This window comes from Pogona vitticeps, chromosome 2 (genome assembly GCF_051106095.1).
Source record: "Pogona vitticeps strain Pit_001003342236 chromosome 2, PviZW2.1, whole genome shotgun sequence".
NCBI classification, from domain to species: Eukaryota; Metazoa; Chordata; class Lepidosauria; order Squamata; family Agamidae; genus Pogona; species Pogona vitticeps.
The window spans coordinates 77,226,462-77,252,595 of NC_135784.1; the positions used below are offsets into that span (position 1 = coordinate 77,226,462).

The 26,134-nt window shown below is 41.9% G+C and overlaps 1 long non-coding RNA gene across 1 annotated transcript in view; it reads left to right on the forward strand.

The window, feature by feature from the left end:
• Nucleotides 1-24,372, forward strand: part of LOC140704402 (uncharacterized) — a 40,366-nt gene extending 15,994 nt beyond the window's left edge. The window contains exons 2-5 of the long non-coding RNA XR_013541737.1: nt 1,050-1,270; nt 3,034-3,063; nt 5,483-9,371; nt 10,090-24,372. This is a non-coding gene — a long non-coding RNA (uncharacterized LOC140704402). The remainder of the gene's footprint in view (nt 1-1,049; nt 1,271-3,033; nt 3,064-5,482; nt 9,372-10,089) is intronic.
• The last annotated feature ends 1,762 nt before the right edge of the window (nt 24,373-26,134 follow it).

Below are 26,134 nucleotides of genomic sequence, written 5' to 3' on the forward strand. Positions count from 1 at the left end.
TTTAAATAATGATTTCTAAAAGCATGGTAGAATACTTATAGAATTAAGGTAATGTGAATTTTTATCACATTACATTCAGTCTCTCAATGCAAGTCCTTATTTCCTCCTCTGAGATTTCCTAGAGGAGAATACTGTATCTATAAGTGTCATTCTCCACCAGCATTAGTTATGAAGAAGTGGAAACAAAGGTGTAGCAACAGCCATTTAGGCCTAAGGTGATTTCAACTTGGTCCTGCTATTTGTCTTTTTGAGTTGATTCTTGTTTGCTGATTTGCTCAGTTCCTAATTCTATCGATCCTCTAAATATTGCTTGCTTGTGCTACTTATCTTTTTGTTTAAGTCCACAGAATTTCACATTTTTTTAAGTAGAAGCATAAGATCTAGGCTCAATATAAATGCATGGAATTGGAGATGGATGTGTCACCCCATGGCCACATTTACTAGATTCCAAAAATCATCATAACATAGAAGGACATTGACTTCAGTGTTTTCTGCCTACCTATCCAACCCTTCACAAATGATCAACCTGTAAACCTTACCTTTTGGAGCTACAACTTCTAAACTTTGGCCAACAGGAATACTTGCTTGAGAGCTTTTGGTTGCTATTATGCAAAAATTTAAAATTTTCACCCTCTTGGGCTATCTCAAGACACTTTGTTGCCACATCATGTGGTGCCACCATCAAAATTAAAGAACATCGTATCCAAAGCCAAATAATTTTGTTTGGCACATAAGGAAAATAATTTTTCAAACGTTTCTCCACATCTCTTGATAACAACTGTAACAAATTTAAGAGAGCATGGTTGAACATCCAGTGACAGGAAAATGGTGCCCCTTCGACTACATACACAGGGAGTGTACTAAACATTCCTTTGGGCTGAATCAGCATTGCTGTTCTTTAGTTACCTACCGTACCGTAAACAGGTGGCAACATTAGTCACCCAAACACATCATTTATTTATTTATTTATTTATTTATTTATTTATTTATTTATTTATTTATTTATTTATTTATTTATTTAATTTATATGCCGCCCACTCTACCCAAAGGTCTCTGGGTGGCTAGTTCCTGTATGAAGAAGAAGAAGAAGAAGAAGAAGAAGAAGAAGAAGAAGAAGAAGAAGAAGAAGAAGAAGAAGAAGAAGAAGAAGAAGAAGAAGAAGAAGAAGAAGAAGAAGAAGAAGAAGAAGAAGAAGAAGAAGAAGAAGAAGAAGAAGAAGAAGAAGAAGAAGAAGAAGAAGAAGAAGAAGATCCACTGGCAACTTGAATAAGTAAGCACAGATCTGTTTTTACTTTTGTTGGGATTTTACTCGCCAAAGTGTGATCTGTCACAAAGTCCTTTTTTCTTTTTATCAGAACCATGTCAAATATACACAGGCACTGGACATAGCTATTAGTAATGTACATTAATGATTGACCATTTAAGTAAACATTTTCCACAGGCTGCAGAAATAATGTCTAATCAGTGACTAGATGAGGAAGTGACCTTGTTTGATCCATGGTGTAAGAAAGGAAATGATTTTAAAACCCTTTTAACAACTTTTCAGAGCAATAACTATATTAGTCATTTGGAGTAAAAAAGGACTGTGAAATTTTATGGTTCCTTAAAGAACAGAACGTTGTATTTGCCATGAGCTTTTGTAGACTGCAGCCCACTTCACCAGATGAATCCAAAAAGTGAGGTACAGTTGTGAGAGCTTATCTTCTACATAAAACTGAAACTGTATTTGCCCCAAAAGTTGTCTGAAATGGAAAGTGGACACATGAAATTTGACATGGATATATGTTGAATTCCTAGCTTAAAGAGTAAAAATAAATGCACTGATGACATTTTGAAACCAGTTTCCTTGTAGGTTGGTTGGTTGGTTCACTTGTTGCCTTGTTGACCAAAGAGCTAGAAACACAAAATTCAGCATTAATACTGCTAATTAGGTTAATGATCTAAACAGCTTATATTTGAAAGTCAGTTCTCTGCGTCCTTGTTGTCCTGAAAGATCTGTGGAACAATAAGAACAACGAACAAAAAGTTTAGCAAAAAAATTAATTGATGCTGGTTACAGAGAATGTACAGTTCCCCAATTACAGCAGTTCCACTGGCCACTGATCTGTTTTTGGGCACAATTCAAAGTGCTAGCTCCAACCTATAAAGCCCTAAACAGCTTGGGCCCAAGCTATCTCAAGGACTGTGCCTCCCCTTATGAGCCTGCTCAGGTGCTGAGATCAACACGAGAGGCCTTTCTCTTGGTCCCACCATCTTCACAAGTGTGTTTGCTGGGGACACAGGAGAAGGCCTTCTTTGCTGCCACTCCCAGACTTTGGAACTCCCTTCCACAGGAGGCTAGGCGGGACTCATTACTGTCCTTCCACAACCAGATGAAGAAGACCCTTCTCTTCAGGCAGGCTTTCCTTTATGACTGGTTGACCAAGTGGAATTTTTTAATTCTCTTGTTTTACTTGTGTTTTTAATATTGCTTTTATTATGAATTTCAATACAGTGGTACCTCACTAGCCATTTTGACAGCTGATCGGCGCTCGCAAAATGGCTTCCCTATGGGCGATCTTCGTTGAACGACGAGGTATTTTCCCCATTGGAACGCATTAAACCGAGTTTCAGTGCATTCCAATGGCGAAAGGGTTTTCACATGATGACGATTTCGCTTAACAGCAATTTTCCCAGAACGGATTATCGTTGTCATGCGGGGCACCACTGTACATCTTTTTTTAAAATACTGTAATAATTTTATTAGTTAGTTTTTTAACTTTGTTTCTTTTAATACTGTAAGCTGCTTTGGGTCCTTTAGGAGAAAGGTGGCATATAAATATTTTAAACAAACAAATAGCACAGATACTTTTGATTACACTAGTTAAAGAGGGGAAAGAAGAAACAAGGGAAGCTTCTGGTTGTTCTGGCAATTTTTGTGGACAAAAAAATCAATGCCGCACTGAATGTCTCAATAACAATATAACCTTTCCATCAAAGAACTCAAACTAAAGGACACTTCTTTTTCTTTTCTTCTTTTCTTTCTTTTTGCAGATGGCGTAAAACATCTGTTTGACTTGGCATGTGAGTTTTCTCACCTATGCACTTTACATTTAGGATGTAAATGTAGATTGGGACGGTGCGGTTTGCCCATGGCCACGTAGGCTGGCTAGCTCTACTCACAGGAGGCACAGTGAGGAATTGAACTCCCAGCCCCTGGTTGCACAGCTGTATACCGAAAGCACTGAACTATCCAGCCAGCTTCACAATGAATAACAGTATAAAATATATTGTAAATAAATAAAAGCAAAGGGCAAACAGAATGAAGAAGACAAACCTCACAGGACTGCTGTCATGGCAGTTTCTGGGCACCCCAGGGGCAGTCCCCTCTTCTGCCTGAGATCAAGCATTCATTAGGTGGTACCACTCAGAAGTGGAGAAACTACATTATGTGTGCATGCCTGAACAGGGTACAATTCCACCCCCACAACCGTTAGAAGCAAAGACTTCATTTCAGAAGAATTGGATCTCTAGTTTATTAAAAGTTGTACTGTGATGATATTTATAACCGTGTTAGAGACAAACTGCTAGTACAACGGACACAGCATGAGTGGTTTAACTTTTTGGTGCTCGTGCAAGAGGATATTCAGTACCTCCTTGTGCAGGCATAAACTGGCTATGAACATATCTGCTGGACAGTAACTCTTGTTCAAGTGACAGATCCCATCTTATTGCTCTGATAGAACTTTTTACTTGGGCAATGCTCCATGGGATCCTGACTAAGGAAGTGACCACACAGGAAATGCATTTTCGACCACTTGTGGAGCGGCCCAGTGCAATCTATTTCCCACTGATCCCATAACATACAAGGAACTGTGTTCCAGTCTAATCCCAATCCATGATCAAGATGGACCTTTTTGGTCCAGCTTTAGGGCTACTACTTTTGGGGGGGACAGGCTGGAGGAACTCTTGTACCAATGGAAGTCATAGAATCATAGAATTGTCGTAGGGTTGGAAGGGACCTTGGAGGTCTTTAGTCCAACCCCCTACCCAAAGCAGGAAACCTCATACCATCTCAGATCTCATACAATCTCAGACAGATGGCTGTCCATTCTTTTCTTGAAAACCTCCAGCGATGGGGCATCCACAACATTGGGAGGCAAGATGTTCCACTGCTTAATGGTTCTCACCATCAGGAAATTCCTCCTTATTTCCAGGCTGGATCTCCCTCTGATGAGTTTCCAACCATTGGTCCTACCCTCAGGCACAATGGAGAAGAAATTGATGCCCTCTTCCCTGTGGCAGTCCTTCAAATATTGGAAGACTGCTATCATGTCTCCCCTCAGTCTTCTCTTTGTTAAGTTAAACATACCTAGTTCTTTTAGTCTTTCTTCAGATCTGCATGGCTTCCCTTTTGAACTGGAATTACCCATTGCTGGGAAGATCGTGGCATATCCCACCACAGGGCGGGTGCCCCGTGACGTAAAGAAATGATTATGGAATAATACAGAGGAGTCAACTTGGAAGCTTCTCTATTGGGGGGTGGGGAGATTCCATCATCCTCCACCCTACAAACTCCTAGGTCCCTGGGACATTACAGTGGTGCCTTGCATAGCGACGTTAATCGGTGCAGCAAAAATCACTGCTAAGCGATTTTGTCGCTATGCGATTTTAAAAAGCCCATAGGAGTGCATTGAAACCCCTTCAATGAGTTCCTATGGGCTTAAAACTGACCTTTAAGTGAAGATCTTCCATACGGCAGCCATTTTCACTGCCCAGTAAGTGAGGAATCCATCCCTAAACACAGCGGGTGGCCATTTTTTTTACCCGGCAGCCATTTTGGAACCCAAAAGCAATCGCAAAATCTTCATCGCTATGCGATTTCGTTGTTAAACGGGGCACCCATTAAGCAAGGCACCACTGTACCTCATTCCTTAAATGGGTTACACAGTGGATTAAAATTTTGATGTTTAAATGTTTTTAAGATGTTGCTTGTTTGTTTTTATGTATGTAAGCCGCCCCGAATAGACCTTGTCTAGAGAGGCGGGGTATAAATCCAATTAAAGTAAAGTAAAAGTAAAGTTCATAGGATTTAGCCTCCAGTTCCCTTTTCTTTGTTGCTTTTCTCTGAACCACTTCCAGAGCCTCAGCTTTTTTTTTTTTTTTTTGGACACAGCACTCCACATGTGACTTTACCGGTGTGGTATAGAGTGGTATTATCACTTCCCATGATCTTGATGATATCCCCCTGTTGATGCAGCCTAGGACTGGTACTACTGTTGAGCCAGGTACCACCTATCCTGTACCTATGCATCTGGTTTCTGCCTAAGTGCAGGACCATACTTTTCCCACCACTGACCTGCATCTTATTTGATAGGGCCCAATGTTCAAGTCTGTCTAGATCCTTCTGAATCTTGAGTCTATCTTCCAAAGTATTAGCAATTCCCCCCAGCTTTGTGTCATCAGCAAATTTGATGAGTGCTTCTTCAACTCCCTCATCCAGGTTATTTATGAAGATGTTGAAGAGCACTGGGCCCAAGACAAAACCTTGAGGGACCCCACTGCACACTTCCCTCCACGTAGATGTGGTTCCATTGAAGACAACACGTTGAGTGTGGTTGGTCAGCCAGCTGCACATCCATCTGGTAGTTGCGCTTCTATCCCACTTTGCTCTATCTTACGCAGAGGTAGGTTGTGGTCTACCTTATCAAATGCCTTACTGAAGTCTAAGTATACTATATCCACTGCATTTCCTTGATCCACTAATTTAGTCACTTTATCTAAGAAGGCAATAAAATTTGTTTGGCATGATCTGTTCTTAACAAACCCATGCTGGCTTTGTCACATTAAAGAAGTGTCACATTAAAGGAGATCACTCCCTTTCTGGTACAATCAGAAACTCACCTTCCTGCCATCTGATTGCACCCTACATTGTTAAGGTGCCATAAAACTTTTCCTTGCTTGAATTCATGCTGTGATTTTATCGTTTCAATGTTATATTTTGGTGTGTTTTTTTTCTTTTTCTTTTTTCATGTTGCAATCTGTCCTGAAAGCCAGAGCATCTGTGCCCTCCTCCAATACAATTAGTCAGTGGAGGCCACACAACCCCCAGTAGCCTCACAGCTGCCACCTCAGAGCTTCTGCATACCCACAATGTAGCTACCCCTGGGAATGAGATAGTCTAAATGGGTCTCTTAAGCTCTTCTGTCTTTGTTGCCCTGCACTTTCTGTAAATCTATTTCAAGACAATACCTGGCTTTTAGTAAGACATTGCTTCCTGTGTCTTCTTTTTATAAGAGAAGATGCACTCTTACACATGAATGAGCAGTCATAAGTTCGTTTGAGATTCCCCACCCCCTTTCTGTAATGTTCCACATCACACAACCATGATTTCATACCAATTCCACAGCAGGGATTAGATTAACATGCTAAGGACAGTCTGTCCCGTGTCATCAACAACACAGAGTTTACAAAATGTTTTAATTCTAGGGTATATAAGAAGCATGTCTGGAAGAACTTACTTGTTCTCCTTCTGACCTCGTTGAGATTGACTGGCCCTTCTGTGCAACACAGCCTATATATGCAACTATGCTTCATTTGTACAGTTTATACAGATGGTGTAACATGCTCTCTGCAGAAGGTCTGATCATGAGGTAAACCAGCATAGATAAAGTGTGGCCTTCCAGATGCTGTTGGACATATTTGTTGTGCTGACGGGGATTGGAAGGACCACACTTGGCCACAACCCTGTGTTCCTTCTGTTAATCAATTATCCTACATCTTTCATGCAATCGATGTAGGACTGCTGTTCTGGTAGCCCTTAAGAGAGCTCCAAGCACCAGCAGCTAAACTTTTCTCTCAGTCCTGCCCCAGTGCAGAGCAGGAGTACAGATGAAGGAGGAAGAACAACACTTCCCCCCCCCCTTTCACTTGTAATGTTTCTACCACTACCTTCCTCACTTCACACCTAAAGGAATAGAGGAAAGGAAACTATAGTGGAGTGACCTGAGGAAAGGGCACAGAACAGAGCTGAGAATTGCCACTAAGAGGACTAAGTCTATTCTTGCCCAACTCTGTTCCAGTCATTTAGACATAAGAAGTTGCTGGTAGAGAACAGGGTGGTGGGTGATTCACCGAGATAGATCTTTGAGGGCCAAAGGAACGTGCACGTGCACTCACATGCATGCACACATGCACTTCTGTGCGCGCACACTCCCGCACACACACACATGTGTATTATGCTACCTCTGAGGTTGCTGCAGCAATCTGACAAAGTATCAAGTGCACAGGACTAGGCATATGGTCAGCATCTCCTCAGGTTGCCATGGCCACTTCCACAGTTGGAGTCATTACATGGAAATATTGGACAGGATACAGGCTGAGTAAAAGAACCGTCTGCAGGTGAGCTGCATGTTTCTTGAGGTCTGTGCATCCCAACTTCAGGATGAGCAGCTGGTGGTCCTCCATATATTGTTGAACTTCATTCCCATTACCCTTCACTAGTATTGCCGGTGGTGAGGGATGACAGGAGCTGCAGCGCAAACACACGGCCAAACCTCCTAAAGTTCAACCAGTTGCTCTAAAGTTTACACTGTCAAACTCCAAAGTTCCACCCAGTTACGGCATCTAACAGGTTCCAAATTCACTTGCAGACTGCTTTTATTTTTTTAAAAAATTAGCAAACACTCCACCATGCCAAATCATGCTGACTTACATTGAAATGCGCATGATTCATGACTAGGCCATATGCTCACTTTTAGTCATTCCCTGAATGAAATTAAAGAGACAGTCCATCAGTCTCAGCACCACCTGGCCTTATGTATGTGCTTCTGACCCCACCCTGCACGATCTTATTATCTTTGCTGCAATTTCAGAACTTACACTTTATAATACTTGCATTTTATTTTATTTTATTTTTTACTATCAGAGGCTGTCAGCAAGGGCTGCTGCTTCTGCTCACCTCCAATAAGCCTCTGACGTTCTTTTACTCACTGGCAAGGAAACTGATAATGTGGATATACTGTACCTGCCTCCCTTTGCAGTCTGGCAAAGGGCTAAGAAAAGTTGGAGGGGCACTTTGTAATCATATCTAATCCTTAGCAACTCCAGTTAAAATTTAAGCCTTCAGGGACTGTGATTCTTTGGTAGAACAAGCTAAATCCAACACACTTTTTCCTAATGGAAAAGTAAGCCTTTTTTCCTCCCTGAACAGAAGTAGTTTTTCAAACTGCACTAAAGCTTCTTGTCACTTCTGGGTTCACATGGGCAGGGAGATGCAGCCCTTAGAAGGGAATGGGGAGCAGGGATGGGAAATGGCATCATGGTAATTTATGTCAAGTGCTAGTATAAACCTTGATGGAGCTTACCTCTTCTTTAGTCACAAAGAGCTAGTTGGTATGTTAAAGCAAATGCGTCATTCCTCTTGTTTACAGTGTTATCCTTCCAGGCATGTAAATCTTTCCAAGCTACCTACCTGCCTGAGTCACCAGACATGCAACTGAAGCCCTGCTGCCTCCCAGCACACCAATTACAAAACAAGGCAAGCTAATTTGCTGAATACACATTGAAGATCATGGTAAAGGTACACTGTTTATGTGCACAACATTAGGATATTGTACAGTGAAAAGCCTGAAAGCCATGATGCTATATGGCCCATGTTCATGGGCCCTATTTTCTAAAAAGAAAAAGCAGGCAAAAGTGCCATGCCCGTTGAGATATTCAACAGGGAAATGAAGCCATGCTACCTCCCGATTGACGAATTACAAAACAAACAAACAAACAAACAAACAAACAAACAACAACAAGAAGGCCAAATGCAGGCTGAGGCAAATTAATGTTAGACTGAACACTTGGTGTTACCTTCCTTCAGGTGGCTCTGCTTTTAATGAAGAGTTAACGATATCATCTAACTTGGTCCTAAAAGATTATCTGATTTATCTTCAATTTTACAGTCATTTTACAGGTTAGAGTCTAACTGTTGGACCAGTCATATAATATCATTTGAAGAACTTCAGCCTCGTTGAGATATTCAACAGGGAAATGAAGCCATGCTACCTCCCGATTGACGAATTACAAAACAAACAAACAAACAAACAAACAAAGAACAAGAAGGCCAAATGCAGGCTGAGGCAAATTAATGTTAGACTGAACCCTTGGTGTTACCTTCCTTCAGGTGGCTCTGCTTTTAATGAAGAGTTAACGATATCATCTAACTTGGTCCTAAAAGATTATCTGATTTATCTTCAATTTTACAGTCATTTTACAGGTTAGAGTCTAACTGTTGGGTCTAACCAGTCATATAATATCATTTGAAGAACTTCAGCCTCCATTTATGTCTCGTCCCCTTTTAGATGTTGCCCATCAAGGAATGACTCAGAAATGGGTTCATACAGGTATGGCTAAGCACAAACAAGTTCACAGGAAAGAAAATGTAGCTGTCAGAGTCTATGAAGTCAACATGCCGTCTGAATAGGTCTAAGAAAACATGGCTCATTGTTGCTCAGCCTCAAGCAACAACTTGTCAGTTCACAAAAGCAGGCCCACTGCTTACTGTAATACAAAGTATGTTATCAATGTTTTTTAAAGGGTACTGCAGCTCGTTTTCAGCTGGGGATGTAAAGAATGGAAAGAACACTTGCTAGGTTCTCTGTTCTCATCACTCTAGACTGTCTTGACTCAACAAGACACTTCAAAAACAAATTTTCAAGCTGAGGGCAAGACAATGGCCAAAATCCTGTTGTTTTGTGTAATAAATCATGCAAGAATAGGCCCATAGAATCAATGGGATTGAGTGAGTCAACGCCACAAGTTTCATTAATTCTAATAAGCCTTTTCTAACTGTGACTGTGTCAAAGTAGGCTCATTTGAATCAACAAAACTTATGGAAGAGTTGATTCACCAAATCTGTATTGATTTGGTGGGCCTATTCTGGTGTGATTACACAAAGCAAGAGGATTTGGGCCATTGAGTGCTATCTGTCCTCATCAAGATGTGCAGAATGTATGCATTACTCACATCAAAGTATTTTTGCATTCTTTGTTTAGTTTTACATAATTTGAAGAAAAAGCATTCTCATTCGCTTTCTCTCTCTCTCTCTCTCCTTTTGTCAAGAGCACAAGGAAATTACCTCATCCTCTTGCAGGACAAGGGGAATAAGTCTGTGATCCATGCAAAGAGAAGGCAAGCAGGATTTAATCGTCTCTTCTGCCAGTGATGTTTGTTTGACCGCTTGAAACAACCTCTTCCTGGATGGCTCAGGGCTTGTCCAGATAGAGCACAGCTTCAATGAAAATTCCTAGCCCAGCACAGTTTGTCCGGTATTTTTCCTGCCATCCAGATGATGCAAAGTCTAATCTAATCTGATCTCACCAGTACCTTTTTCTTGCTTTTGATCCTTTTTTGTTCTGCCTGAGATGAGAGTTTTAGTTGCAGACGTGTTCTGGGAGCAAGGCTTAGTGCTACATCATTTCCTATGGAGATTTCATTTCTCTATCAGAGGCACTCAGTTGGAGGCCTTTAATTCGTTCTTAAACTTACACTTTAAAATGGAAAAAAAGAAAACTCCAGAGACCAAGCTGCAGGGGGAATGTGGATTTAGAAGGGCTTCTTTCTCAGTGAAATAATTTTAAAAGATGTGGCTTTGCAGTGCAGTATGGGCACAGATTGTGGAAAGCCCCATTTTCTTCAGGATGAACCATCTGGTTACACCCATTACAGCTCACAGTTTGACTCTCAAATCAGATATATGTGGACTTGTCCATCACCTACCTACTAACCAATATGATTGCTTCTTGCAATCTGATACAAATAAGTATCCCGTATATATTGGGTTTGTGATGCTTGAACACAATCATAATGGTAGGTAAAGATACATTATGCTCATGGCCAGAGGAACTCTCTTTCACATCTCTTAGAGCAATTGTATAAATGGTGAAATTTGAAGCTGCTATAGAATTATCTCTGATGCAACAAGCATTAAGACCTCTCAGCTTCATTAAATATGACAGGAGGACCTTTAGCATGTTGTTGGACCTGCCGTTAACAAATCAGTGGAATTCACAAGTGCTCAGTACCACGTCAAGCACAACATTGGATTGCAGATTTTCATTTGCCACAATAGTCAGCTTTTCGGTAGAAATTCATCCTCCTAGTGTCATTTAAGAAAAAAAAAATAAGGAAAATGAATTGATATTAGAGAGGAATGGGGACACCTCTCAAGCCTATTCTGCTTTTACCTTAATGGGTTTGGATAAAAAGGAAATGAAAACAAATCTCAGCACATCTTGGAGTATAGTCAGATTTTCAGGCCTTCTTTGGGAAAGATAACTTGTCATTCTAACCTGTTACAACAACAGGCCAAATGCCATTGTTAGTGTCCTAGAGAAGACCCATTGAATCTGTGGGACTTATGTGCAACTAACTCTCCAAAGTACCATTGATTCGATGGCCAGTATTCCATTCATTTTCATGGAGCACAATGGCTCCATAGCCAGAGTGCTCCGTGATCACCCACCACCACCACCACCTGTTTTTTGATCCTTGGCTTCTAATTACACAAGTTGAAGATTGTTCCCTTGGTTCGAACAGGGCTTTCCACTTGTGCAACTAATCCACCAGAGTTCATGTTTTACAGCAGACTGTTCATTTTGCAGCCATTACTGTAGTAGGCCATTGTGAAATTGGGGCGGAGGTAGAGTTCTGTTGGCTTGTCCTGTTGTATAAGACATTCTTACAAGAGCCAGGCCTCTACACAATGTTACTCAGTCACTTTCACAATGGCTGAATGCTGAAGAGAAGTGGCATGTCATCCTATGCACACTGGAAAGCCTGGGATCGCTTATCAAGCATCCTTCAGAAGCTGGGAGTAGTATTTTTGTATATCTCAAGTCAAAATATTTTAATTGTAATAATCAACATTGACCTCAATGTGAGGTAATGGGAGTTCTATGTAAAGTGGCCAATTGCATATTGCTGAAAAGAGATGAAATGAGTCACCAAAAGAGAAGGCAAAAGAGGCCATCAATTTACATTGAATTTTTATAAACAATCTGCATTATTTACATGCACAGATGTGTATTTAATTAGAAACATAGTATGGGTGCATATTTAAATTGCATTCATTAAGATAGAAATACAAGGCCTTTCATCATAGTGTAGGAGACTGTGTCTGGATACTTTACTGTCCAGGTGCTCATGGGCCACAGGCTTCCCCTGGTCTCCCTTCTTATGATTCTTCTTGACATTTAATTGGACAGAGATCAGACTTTCCAAGGGTGGACTTCAATCTTAAAGCAGGACCCATGATCATTGGGTCAGCCCTTCTACTCAGACTCAGGCAGCAGAGGAGTGTGTGGACCTGAAAAGTGGCAGCAGTGCGAGCAATGGAAGACAGAGCAGTGCACACCTTCTCTTGTCTCCTCAGGTAGTCGGCTGCCCTCAGGTGTGGTGGAGGGCACCACCCCATTGCCACAGCTGAAATAAGAATCGGTTCTCTGTGTGACTGGTTTCTCATGTGTGGAATGCTTTTGCTTCCTGTAGCAAAATACCTCAGGTTAGTCCCTCATGGCCACCCAAATTTTGTGTAAAAACGGGGGCGTGCACACTGAACACTCAGTGTTGTTTAAATAGTTCCACTGACCCCACTGCCGTTCTCCACATATCATCAGGACTTCTGTAAATAGGCCTTGCGTGAAGGAATCTCCTACATGTATAGGCTGTATTGAGACACTCTCATGAATTTGCTGATGATGGGGGCTGTGCCATTCATGGTAGAGAGAAAGAACTGGATCCACAACATATTGAGTAAGGTACAGGTTTCAATATTGTAGGGTATTGTAATCCTGGTGAATGACAGAGGTAGCCAGAGAAGAGTCAACTTTTTAAAGGAGTGGTGGCAATCTTGTGGGGTTTCCCTCCTCTTCCATTTTTCTCTAATTTCTCCCGAATTCTCCTTACTGGGAAAAATGCCCCCAAGCTAGGTTCTCCCTCCATATCTTGTTTTGCCCAACCTCCCAGAAAGAATTTTGACAGAGGTTTGAGGGAGTTCCTCTAGCCAAGGAGCACGTGAGATCCAGGGAATTGCCAAGAAAATGGTGCTGTGTACTTGGGGTGTACATACTCTGCCGTTATGTGGTAGGGCCAGGTCTACCTTGAATGTCTTGCTGAATCTAATGTGTGGATTTTTCAAAATGCAAAAGATATTAGCCCATGCATGATGGCTGTATTGATCACAGCAACCATGTGGGATAAATTGAACCTTTTCCTCTCCTGCCACAGATGTAAGAAAACTCCCTCTTTTGATGCTATCGGGGAGGAAATCCCCTTTGGATCAATATGGAGTTTCCTCCTACCTCTCTAGCCGCCAAGACAGCCTTCCTTCCAGCACAATGCACTCTACTGTGACTCATATCAGCTCTCCAGGGCCCCAGGCAATAGCATTTCTCAACCCCGACAGATGACAGCCTTTAACTGGAAATGCTTAGGACTGAAGCTAGGACATGCTACACATAAAACTATAGATTCCTGTAGATTCCTGTAGATTCCCTTTTATTAATTCATACTTTGTTTGTTGGGGCACTTTGCATTTTAAAGTGGAATGATGTTTTCATCATTAAATTATTGCCATTGCTATAAGCCACCCCAAAACTCTTCAGAGTTAAGGCACAGTATCTACACTCTTTGAGACTGCATGTCCCCAAAGAACCCAGTTGCCGGCCATAGTCGTTTGGAAGAATTGTGGAAGTCTGGAAAGGAACATTTCCGAGCACTGGAACAGAGCAAGAGTCCACCTAGTCTAGCGTCCTTTGGCCCCAAGTGGTCAATTCAGTGCTTCATGGATGTCTAGAGAAAGTACATTAGCCATCTTGTGCTATTGCTTTCCAGCAACTGGAAACTCAGCAACTGAGAGAACCTTCAGTCCTGTGATTGCTGAGAAACCAACAGTTTAAAAAGGCAGGGCATCTCTTACATTGAAGCCCTATTCAGGCATTCCAAAACTTGGCACTTGTGAACATGCATAGAGGGGAATGCTCTGTTGTCATGTTCCTCATGGTTTACACCCCATGTTGGAAGAGGAGAAGGGTGCTCCTCATTTGTAGGCTCCACCCAGGACCAATAAGCCAGATTTTTCAGGTTTACTGCTTGCACGGAGAAGCAGACGCAGTGCTGGGGGAAAAAAAACACCAGGATGAAGACTGTGGATCTGTAGGTGCTCTCTCTCTGCATGTTCACAAGTGGCAGGCTGAGGAATGCCTGAACAGAGCTCTTGAATTCACGGAACACTGGATCATGTCTGCCTGCAATAAAATCATGGAGGGAGTGCCCACTGTCCAGGTTGGATTAGTCAGTATTCTGGCATTCCAGTCTGGGACGATTTCTTTATCTATTTTCGAAAACACGAAAGCAAACAGGATCTCAGCACTAAGATCAGCCTTAAACTGTCGGTCAAAAGAAAAGAGAGGTGAAAGGGAGGAGAAGATTGAAAATATACAACCAAGGGGTGAAAAAAGTCCACACAGATGATGGAAAGAGGCCAAAAAAAAGAAAAAAGAAAAGCCTCCTTGAGGGACACAGGCCAAAGAGAATAAAGTATTTTTCTGGGGGAAATGGAGTGCTGAAACAGTACTTTGCAACATACACAAAACTACTCTTCATCCAATTGTATTTTGATATAGGCAGGATCATTTCAACTGTCATGCTCAACACTTAGTTGTAAAACAAGAATGTATATAGCTGGAAATGAAGTCCTAAGGCTGCAGATCAAACTTTGATTTGATTTAATCCATCTCAGCAATAGCTATATAAAATAATCTTGTTAATCTGCTACAGAAAAAAAAAACAACCCACAAAGATACTGGTTGCAATTAAAACCCAAACAATTACTTATGGCATAGGTTTGGTTAGACTAGTGTATGTGTATGGTTTTAAACAAGTCCCTTGGCAATTTGCATTCCAGTTCAAGCCACCCATGGGTGAACTATATGCCTTTATGGATTTCAGTTCAGTAGTGTTGCATTACATGTTGCCTTTTTCATTTCTGTTGTTCAAGGAATGACTGCTTCTTAAATTGTGCAACTCCAGATAAGCTGCACCAGACTCCTAGTTATATAAAGTATTATTCATAGAAGTGTGCTGTTCCTTCCAGAATGTGTTCCTTTCCTGACATGTCCAGCCACAAAGGAAAATCAAATGATCATATATATCAGACTGAAGTACAGGAGGCACAGTAAGTGGGTGAGTCACTCTTCAGCTCCGAAACATAATGCTCATGAGTGGAAACTTCAGCAGGACAAGGACCTCCCATATTTTATGAGTCAAACATGAAGGTCTCAATATTTCTTATATTCTAAAAAGTCTCAGACCTTCCGTTTTCAACAGCTGCAAATTAACTGGTTGGAACCATTTGAATCTGCTATTGAAGATTTAGCCTATAGTTCTGACCCAGCTTCCTATCACCAGGTCCTTTAGGTTTGGGTATTGAGCTACAAAGCCAGTGGCCTTTTATGCTTTCCATCTGGTGGCTGACAATTACACAAGGTGAATTGATAACATGTCTCTTCTGTAATGACTTTTCATTGCTGGAACATAAGTCCCAGAAGTGTATCAAGTTGGCACAAAATTCTTGCTCTGTAGAAATCAAGACCACTAAAAGAGAGAATGATTAAAGCCCACTGTTTCTTTTGGAAATAAATCACATAACCAGGCAAAGACAGTTGTGGAAATTACACCAAACATATATGTAGGATAACACTTTCAGTTTGCACTGGAGATGTTAACAGGACTTTATGTAGATCTAGTGAAGCTGCATTCACAATCCTGCTATGTTACATAACAGCTGATGGCGCAAAAGACTACACGGGGTGGGTCTTGATGATTCTATGAGATGAGGGGGGCAGTGACTTCTGTTCCAGGTGTTAGTCACTCTAAACTACATGGGAACTAACCAAATTGCTGAACCCTATCCTAAAATTAGGTTCAAAACTTTGTATACATTCTTTACATTTCAAAACATACAAACACCACAGAGTGGATTCACTACCACCCCTGTGTCACTGGAGTCACCAAGGCCCACTGTGTGCACAAGAGGGCCGATCAAGTCAAACCCCAACCAAGCAGCCTTGCATTATGACCTCACAGGTATTTTATTTGATAGGTCTCACCCATATGTGTAGTTTAAAGCAAGACACAGAAGATTCTTTTTCAAGCCCCTCCCCGGCCAGGTGGGATACAGTACACATTTAGCCTGTGGAAGCCCTGAATGTAACATCTATTAATCCACCTGAAAACAGGATTAACAGATGTTAAAAGAATATTGCATTGCAACTGGCATGTTGGTTACAAACTCTAGCAGCTCAGTGTTAAGTGCTGGCCTATCTCTAGGAAGAATAAAGCAACCCTTTCAGGTGACAGATGCTGTGTGAAGGGACCGCAACTTATTCCCCCCCCAACCATTGTTCCCATACCTCCTTGCATTTCCACTAGACAAAGTTGTGGGTGCTGTAAGCCCTGTCCTGGATCTTTCTCTAGAGCAGCTATTTGCTCTCAGATTATGATGGAGGGCGGTGCTAGTTTTGAAATAAAACCCATCTGCCAGTCCCGCTTGCTTGTGTACAGGGAGGGACAGTGCATTGTCACCTTGTTCTGTGCCTCAGGTGACGAAATATATTAAGCCTCTCCTTTCAGAATTGGACTTATGACACTATTACTGTATTGTGTAGAAGGATGTTTAAAAGGGAAGGTTTCTGAGCATTCCCTCTATAACCACTCTGTCCACTAATAATCACTCATTCTGGGTAAGTAGCCCTTTATCCATACTAAATAACTAAATCCGCATGTAAGACAAAATTATCAGGAGGCCTGAGGAACCCTGGAGTTTACACAAGTGCAAAACCTATCGGGGAACTCTCTCCAGCTCCACTTTTCCAGGAAGAAAAGGAAGACTCAGTGGTGAGGGAATTTTGATTGACTGCAGACAGAAGGAAGAGAAACGGGAAGGGAAAGAAATGAAATGAAATAGCCTAGGATATTTTTTTCTTTGGTTCTAGAGAAACCATACCACTCTGTTCAACCATGAGCAGCCTTTGATCCAATGTATTATTTACTAGGGCTGCTGGGCCGTGTTTACTGGTTTAAACTTTGCTGTCATCCTCACCATCCTGCTGCTGTCTTCTGGAGGGGCCCTGTTTGTGCTAAGTCACAGATGAAAAATGCCAACCCATGCATGCCTCACATATAAACTCTCAGTGTTCTTGGCAGCACGTGCCAGGAAGGAACTAACTTTCAGTGTGATAAGAGGGCAAGGTTATTTGCTAGCTTGCCATTCACAGAGGAGGTTGCAAAGTCTAGTATTACAAAGTTCTCTCGAGTCCCTCCCTGGCTTCTTCATTACATAAGGCAAGAAAAAAGCCAGAAGGGTGTAGTTTAAGCAGTGATTTTCTTCCCCATGATGGTTTGTCTCGGCTGCTCCCAGAGGTATCTGGTGCCTCCCCTGGTTGGTCTATAAGCTCCCCCTACTAGAACCCTCTTTATGAGCATTCATTCTTCCTTGCCGAAAATGAATGACCTATTGAATAGGTTAAGAATGTAATATCTGTTCTTTGCAGCTGCGGAAATCACAACTTGATGAGTGAGTTTTCTTGCTCAGCAGAGGCCAGACTATCTGAGGTTCTTCTGTACATGTGAAAGATTCACTTCAGTCAGTGTAAAATTAAAGCTCACCACCACAAACTAACCCACATCATACTGACAGTAACCTGAATAAGGATAATCTTATTTGGAATCCAGGATCAGTCAATTACTAGTGTTCCTCAATAATCTTCTCAAAACCACTTCTAAGATCTTGGGCTCAAAGTAAAAATACTGTTAATACATCATTAGACACAGACATCTGTTTATCCTGGCACAGGTTTTCCTCAATTCCACTTGTTGCTATTTAGCTTGATTGGTTATCAGGAGGTAAACAGAGGTTTCATCTGCAAGTCTGATTGCTCAGGTATGCAGCTTTGAACAAATTGTAAGCCTGAAGGGGGAAACATTTTTATAGCAAAAAATATACATTTTCTTTACCATTCGTTCTGACCTGCAGTTGTGATCTTTAGATCAGCTTTTGCTTTGGCATACAAATACCTTTTTACATAACATATAAGGACAATCAACCACTAATATAATGGCAATCAACCACTGGATTACTAATGTGTTTTTTTTCTTCAGATTGCCTGTGTGCTTAGACTATAATCCTATATATACTCTACCTAGGAGATATATATACCTATTTTACGTTGTAAGCCGCCCCGAGTAGACATGGTCTAGAGGGGCGGGGTATAAATAAATAAATAAATAAATAAATAAATAAATAAATAAATAAATAAATAAATAAATAAATAAATAAATAAATAAATAAATAAATAAATAGGACTTGGTTCCACTGAATGAAATGGGATTTACTTCTGAATAAACAACCATAGGATCATGCTGGTAAACAGCTGTTACTGAACTCTCTGCAATCATCTTCCACTTCCCTTCTTCTCTGTAGAGTTCCTACTAGAGTGACAAGCAGTTTAAAAAACAATCTTGTTCTCTGCAAGTTTCCAAGTGTCATAATGTCATGCCTCCTTTTCCTCTGCACCAGAGACTTCCTGGCTTCCTGTGAACACATGATCCTAGTCCAGTTTTCCTCTTTATTCCTCCTTCCATTTTTAAAAAAAAACTGTTCTGTACAGGAAGCTGACAACTTCTGTGCACCCTGATGCCCTTTCAGGTCAATCCTATGCAGGACAGATACCCTTCTGATCAGTCCTGTGCAACCTGGCATTTCTTCTGCCCTTTCAAGATGAACCCTGCTCAGGAGAACAGACCATTCTGCACAGGAACTTTAATAATAATTCTGCACCATTTGGTATTCTTTCAAGAAGAAAAAATGAGTGTGAAATGGCTGAGAAATCCTGCAAGATTTCTCTGGAAACAAACCTAATGCAGGGGAATCTTGCTGTGCAGAGAATAGAGGGCTGTTTTGTCCTCTGTTCCTCTCTGAGAATGAAACACTGTGAGATTCATTTCCTTGGGGGTGGGGAGAGTATGCTTTTGAGAGTGTGCTTTGTTTGCAGAGGGTCCTGAGTTTAAGTTACAGCATGTGCTGCTAGACAGTATGAGGCAATGGGAAAAGCCTCAACTATAAATCCCAGAGAACTGCAGATAGTCTGAGTAGACCAGTGTGAAGAATTTTGGGTGTTCCAAAGAGTTTGGCCTGAGGTTTCCTTCTTTTCTAACGGACACAGCCAATGGTCAGGGATTATGTAGTCCAGAACACACAATAGGCCCAAAGTTTCTTGCCTCCAGAGTCGACAAGATTGATCTGTTACACCAATGATCAGATTTAGTACAAGGCAACTTTATACAGTATGTTCATGTACCGATGGATGTCACAGGAGGGATGAAAGAGAAAATTCCTGATTAAGCCTGAAAAAGTTACTTTTCTGGGCAACAGCTCCCAGAATGTCTCAGTCCACATGGTCACAGGCTTCTCGGGACTGTAGTCCGAAAAAGTGGCTTCCAAGCTTAGTAATTGCTTCAAGACAAGACAAATCAATCAATTGGCTGAAATCTGGTAGTTTAGCAGAGTAATTTACAACTAGTGTAGTCTCATTTAATCTGTAGGGATTTAGTAAATCAGCTCCTCTGTAAATGCTACTGATCCCAAGGGGTCTACTCGAGCTGCAGCTTTGTAGATTCACCAAAACCTCATTGATTCAATGGCTCTACTCTAGTGTGTTTACTAAGTTAAGCAACCAGATTTCAGCCATGGAGTTTTTACTGACTGCTTATCATGCATTACAGCCCAGATACTGCCACAATGAACAAGAAGGGCACTGCCAGTAGATATCTTGGTGGGCAAAGGGATCTAAATAAACCAAGGAGCCATGGTGCATGGTGCTAGGACAGAGAGAGAGAGAGAGAGAGAGAGAATTTTTACATGAAAAGCTATTAAACCATGGAAATAGTCAATTGAGTTTGGAGCTCCTGATAGGTGGAGCCACAGTCCAAAAATATCTGGGGTGGGAGGACTGGAGTATAGCATGACTTTTATTCCCTCTGCCTGAGGGAATGTCGCCTTCTTGCCCTCATTTTCACAAGTGGTAAATATTTTAGCTAATGTTTCACATTTTAACAGCTGCAACTGGGTCTTAACTGGCCAGCAATAGATTGCCAGCCTTCCCAGCTTCAAAAACAGATCATCGCTGGTTTATGTACGTACATTCGTTGAAATAGATTCCCATTTACAAGCAAACAGTAAAGTTAAATGAAACCAGTACAGCTGAACATTATATATAGTATATATGTAACTCGATTAAAAATTAGAATGGCAGTTTGAAATCATCCAGGTGGCATCTTTATGCCTGGATTATGTCCCCTCTTATCAGAAGGACCTCAGTGCCAGGGTGCAGTTGGCGCCTGTCCATGAGCACTTTGCCTCTTTCCCTTCATGCCTTGTTTGTTCAAGTCACTTTCCCAACACTCAGACTAAGATGATAAAGGTCAGTGCAATGCGAAAGGCAGAAAGAAATTCCACCGAGCTGCTGTATTTGGCAATGAAAGCCTGTGGCCTGCCAAGAAAAGGCATAATTGGGAATCTGTAATGCCGTTTATTAAAAAGAAAGCCAGGTGAGATTAACAGCCTGAGGTTCATTTGCTCAATGTGGCTTGAGCTGACATGGGAGTAAATACATCTCCTTGCCCTGATGGGAGAAATGTGGTCCCTTTTCTGTTATCCAGGCTACTGCACAACCAACAGGCAATGTGGGTTTCAACTCTGTTGAAGCAGCTGCATTAGGTGAAGCCAAAACTCCCGAGTGAATGGAGCACAGCGGAAGCAGCACCCGGCAAAGCTAACTTTTTGCATTATGATTCTGAGAAGGCTGCAGGCAGTATGCTTGCTGGGGGCTTGTGCGAATCATCGTCCAAGAATGTGACTTTTCCAGACTCTAGAGAGGTGAGGTAGCCAGGCTAGCTAGGATTCTCCTTGCTCCTTGAGGATGAGGATCACTCCCATTGGAGGGTTACCGGATGAGCAGCATCCCATTCCCTGAGATACCGGGGGGGGGGGATCTGAGATCAGGGTTGGGCCTTGGTAGTGTCATAGAGAGGGAGCAGACAAGGGCTGGATGGAAGCTGGAATGGCTCCTGGGCCCATAACCATTCTTCTGATTCAGCTGAGTCAAAGAGGAAATCAAAGTAAATGGAGATAGAATTCTGGTGCAAAATGGGTCCTACAGGGATTTGGAGCTGAGGGGAACCCAGCAGTTCTAATGACAGCTACTCTTCCCACATCCTGCATAGCACACAAGATAAATGGGGAGTTTTGTAGGCCCTATACTGCAGTTTGAGTTTGTGAAAGGCTTACCACCAGCCTTTAGGGATTCCGTCTCCTGCGCCTGGTTCTGTTCTACTGTTATCAGGGCTCATGCGACAGAAGGCTCGTGAGTTACAACACTAGTGCTCCATTCCCTACCTTGCTTCCAATAGGCAGATGCACTCTAATTCGTGTGACAGCTCTTTCCTCAGTCCCAAATCTTAGTCCAAGATACAAATAGCTTCACACAAGCCAATGAGACCTGGTACCAGCTGGGAATGAGCGGAGGTGGGTGTCCAAGCTTTAAAATCATATTGCCCACAAAAGGCAAATGTTCTCCTCCTCCCTATCCACTTGACTTGAGATTTGCCTCCTCACCTGGAGACCTAGAAAAGCATAAGAATTCATCATGAGCTGGCACCTTGAGAGCTGGGAAGTCATCTCAGAACACTGGACTGTTCAAAAGATTCCACTTTCCTGTATGTGTTTGTGATCAAAGGCAACTGATCAAAAATGCTTTGTTGGAGGCAGAGAAACAAATGGCATGGAGCACACCCATCCTTGCCCAACTAAGTCAGGATCAATGGTGCCCAAAGTTACGTGCATTGTTTGGCACTGGAAGCAGAAAATCTCATGAGTACTTTTCTCCCTTCTGGAAGAAAAATAGATGAACAACAGGTTAATTAAGCAATTATTTTCTACTCTTTTATGATACCCAAAATCTTCTGCCTGGAATTGTCTTCTCACTCTGTCTTGATGTTAGGTGAAGAGGCTAGAATTTGTCTCTCAAGAATATGTAGAATGCGACTGGGGGAAGGATTTCAACTGAGTTGATCCATTGGCCCACCTAGTCCAGTGATGTCTTCTGGCAGTAGCTCTCCAGGGACTTTGACAGGTCTTTCTGACTCTGCAACCAATTGGAGGCATGGGGAACAGGACTGAGGACCTTCTATATGAAAAGCACATGCTCCCAAAGTACCCTAGATTGATACTATGGTGTATGTTCTGGGGCACCATGCAAAGTCAAAATGACTGCCTGCCTCTGCCAAATAAGTTTGTCCAAGTGTGCCAGGTGGTAAATGCTATTTTCAGGCTGGCATTATTTCTCAAGCCTCTCGTTTTAGCAATCAAACAGAGGATATCAGTTTTAGGACCACTATAAAGTCTTGAAATATATTTTGATAAACCACAAGCTAAAGCATATGATATGGTGAAGAAGAGGAGGAGGAGTGAATGCAGTTCCAGAAAGGAATAATGTGCAGATCAAAGGAACTAATAGTACGACGTTATTTTGCTTTGTTTGCACCTGGACTACTGTATCCAGTTCTGGGCACCCCAGTTGAAAAGGATATGGACAAGCTGGATCGTGTCCAGACAGGGTGGGCAAGATGGCATAAGGTCTGGAAACCAAGCCCCTCATGAAAGAGAGAGCAGCCATATTTTCTGTGGTTCCAGAGGTAGGATAGAAACCACTGGATTAAAATAAGAGAGAAGATTTTTATTTTTATTAAATGCCAAGAAGAACATCCAGACAGGACCAGCTAAGGATGGATCAGGCTATCTTGAAAAGTGGTGGACCCTCCTTCGTTGGGTGTTTTTGAAACAGAAGGTGTTTCAATGGTGTATCTGCCCTGTCACTCTAACTGTAGATCTCCTTCTTCATCAGGGGGCTGTTCTTGATGAGCCTTGGGATCCCTCCCAGCTCTATCCTTCTATGATTCTATCATTAAAGAAAACCAATTGCAAAGCTTGGAGCAATTTTTTTTTGAACTGGAGCTCTCAGAAAAATTCCAAACTCAGGCAAATTGCTTTAATTATATGTCATGCAAAGGATATTTGGGGTTATATCTGCAATACATCGGGTTCATTGGGAAAAAGAATATTTTTTTTCTATTTGAGGTGCAAGGGACGGTCCCTGTTATTAAGGCACCTGACCTTGATAGGTCAAAGTAAATACACTGAGTTTTTCTCACCATGTTTGTTCTAGCACACAGTAGACATTGGCAAAGTCTAACTTTGTCTCTGATTGTTAAACTATGACTGGAAACATAACTAAGGAGTTAGTCATTATTATATTGCTCTAAACTGCTCTAAGATTAGACCGACCAAGCAATTCATTGAAAATAAAATATCTGAAACAGGTTAAAAATGGTTGAAGTGACTAATGCAAGCGTTTGATTATTGCACTTTATTATTTTATTATCTTACAGATAAGAACAATGTCAGGTGTACAGTGAAGAGGAAAACAACATTGGACAAGGTGAACATCCAGGAGGTTTGTGGCACTTATGCTGAGCAAGAAAAGCCAAATGACCAAATAAACAGGGTTCAGAAATACTAATAATGCTGATCAGAAGTAGGGTGGTACTGGTATACCACATTGATTGGTTAATTAATTAATGGACGAGCTGGAACATGGATATTTTTTATGGCTCCAGAGGTAGGATAGCAACCTACCATAATTAATTAACTATGCTCGTTTGAGTGTCATTCTTCTCTCTGAAGGTATCCAGAACAATGCGCGCCACAATATACTCAATCATTAGACATAAAACACAACAAATAATGAAATATTACACCTAAATGGTACAAATGTAATTAAAAATCAGGAACTTAAAGCCCATCAATTTCCTCTTATATACATTGCCACATAGGTTGTGGAATAATAGTATGCTAACATGCAAAAACCTGCTGAAACAATGCCCCTCGACATCTGCTCCTGAACCCCTGCAGGGATGTCATACAACATGGGCACTAAACAGAGGAAGAATATTTTGAAGCACAGGGGCAGCAACACAAATAGGTATTTTCCTGACATACTCAAGCCAAACAGCTTTAACAGTTGGCACCATTAGAAGGGCAGTTCCAGGCAATCTTAATTGGTGTAGGTGCTTCACATGGGTTCTAGTTGGTCCAGCAGTTACATGGGTCCCAAGCTGTGTAGGACTTTGACGGTAATAATCAACACATAAAATTCAACGTGGAAAACTGCTAGCAGCCAACACAATTGGCAAAATAGGTGTCAGATAGTTGTGAGGAGAAGCACCCATTAGTAGCCTAGCCATCACATGTTGTTATCAGTTGTAGTGTCTGAGTTGTCTTCCATGTTAATTCACATGGAGTTATAATTGCATGGACAACAAAAGGGAAAACATTGGGGAAAGTTACTTTGAAGGGCCGTAGCGCTCAAATCCTGCAGGCCAGTGTGGAAAGTAACATTTTCCAATGTTTGCTCTTTTCTTGCCTCTGTAAACTATGGCCTAAATCCAGTAACTAACCCCACCTAGAGCAAAGCCATTGATTCAATAGCATTTACACAGGTCTTGACTGTTTGTTGATGCAGCAGGTCCACCTTTGTTCAGACTAGCTATAGGATTAAGTCACAGTGGCAATATGGTCTCAGTAAAGATGAAGAAGCAACAGTCATTCTAGTTGCCATTCTGATAGCAGAAGGACAAGGAAACTACCTATCTTTCTCTCTTTCTCTCTTTCTCTCTCTCTCTCTCTCTCTCTCACACACACACACACACACACACACACACACAGAGAGAGAGAGAGAGAGAGAGAGAGAGAGAGAGAGAGAGAGAGAGAGAGAGAGAGAGAGAGAGACCCTCTCTGTGAGCTGGTGGAAAATGGCATGTGAAATCTCTGTGTAGGTGCAGTATATGTGTATGTGCATCAAACGCAGTGGTGTTGTTGTCAGTAGATTGCCTTCAGTTTCAGTACCCTGAAGAGATGGAGTGGTACCATCATGCATTCAGTGCATATGTGTAGGAGGAAAGTTCCCAGGTGAAGAATCCATGGATGGAGATGAATGCCTGAAACTTTCCTTTCACTGCCTACTAGGGGTGTTAGCAATGCATGAAGCCAAACAGTTACAAACATACTTAACAATGTGTGTATTTGTAAAGACCAGTGTAAGTTATCTGTCTCATTTCCACTAAGCAGTTACGGTAAGGGTAAAGGTAAAGGTTCCCCTTGACATTTTCAGTCCAGTCATGTCCGACTTTAGGGGGTGGCGCTCATCCCGCTTTTCAAGCCAGTGCTTGTCCGAAGACAGTTTTCCGTTGTCACGTGGCCAGCGTGACTAGGGAACGCTGTTTTACCTTCCCACCGAGATGGTACCTATTTATCTACTTGCATTTACATGCTTTTGAACAGCTAGGTTGGTGACGACTGGGACAAAGTGACGGGAGCTCACTCCGTCACGTGGATTGGATCTTACGACTGCTGGTCTTCTGACCCTGCAGCACAGGCTTCTGCGGTTTAGCCCGCAACAGTTAACCTGTCCTCAAATCTTCAGCTGGGGTCATTTCCTGCCCTGCCAGTCTGTTTGCCATCTGGGGTCTGCCTTTTGCCAACATGTGGGTGGAGCAGCAATATGGATTCTACCTTCCAGGAGAGACTCAGGTCTGATGTTTGCAACTGTCCTGCGAAAACACACAACATTGGGTGGGGTGGTGGGTTGTCCAAAGGCATTCTCCTTGTTTTGGAGATACTCCTTGCCAAAATAAAACTATTGGTCTGTGTGCTTGCCATGCTGATATATTTATCTTGGTGGCATACATTCCAGAAGACAGGCCTCCTGGCAAATTCTAATTCATAAAGCCACTAAATCCTTTAGCACTCTCCAGAAATTCTCACATGGCATGACTAGGAATATGCAGCAATGGTATACTATGTCAGTGCTCCTCTGCATAGAACTGTGATTCACCTCTTTTACCCACAGCTGTAGTGTGAGCAGAGGGAGTGGATCCTCACCCCAACATTCTGAAGGAAGGCATGTATGCTCCCACATCCCAACCTATTCAA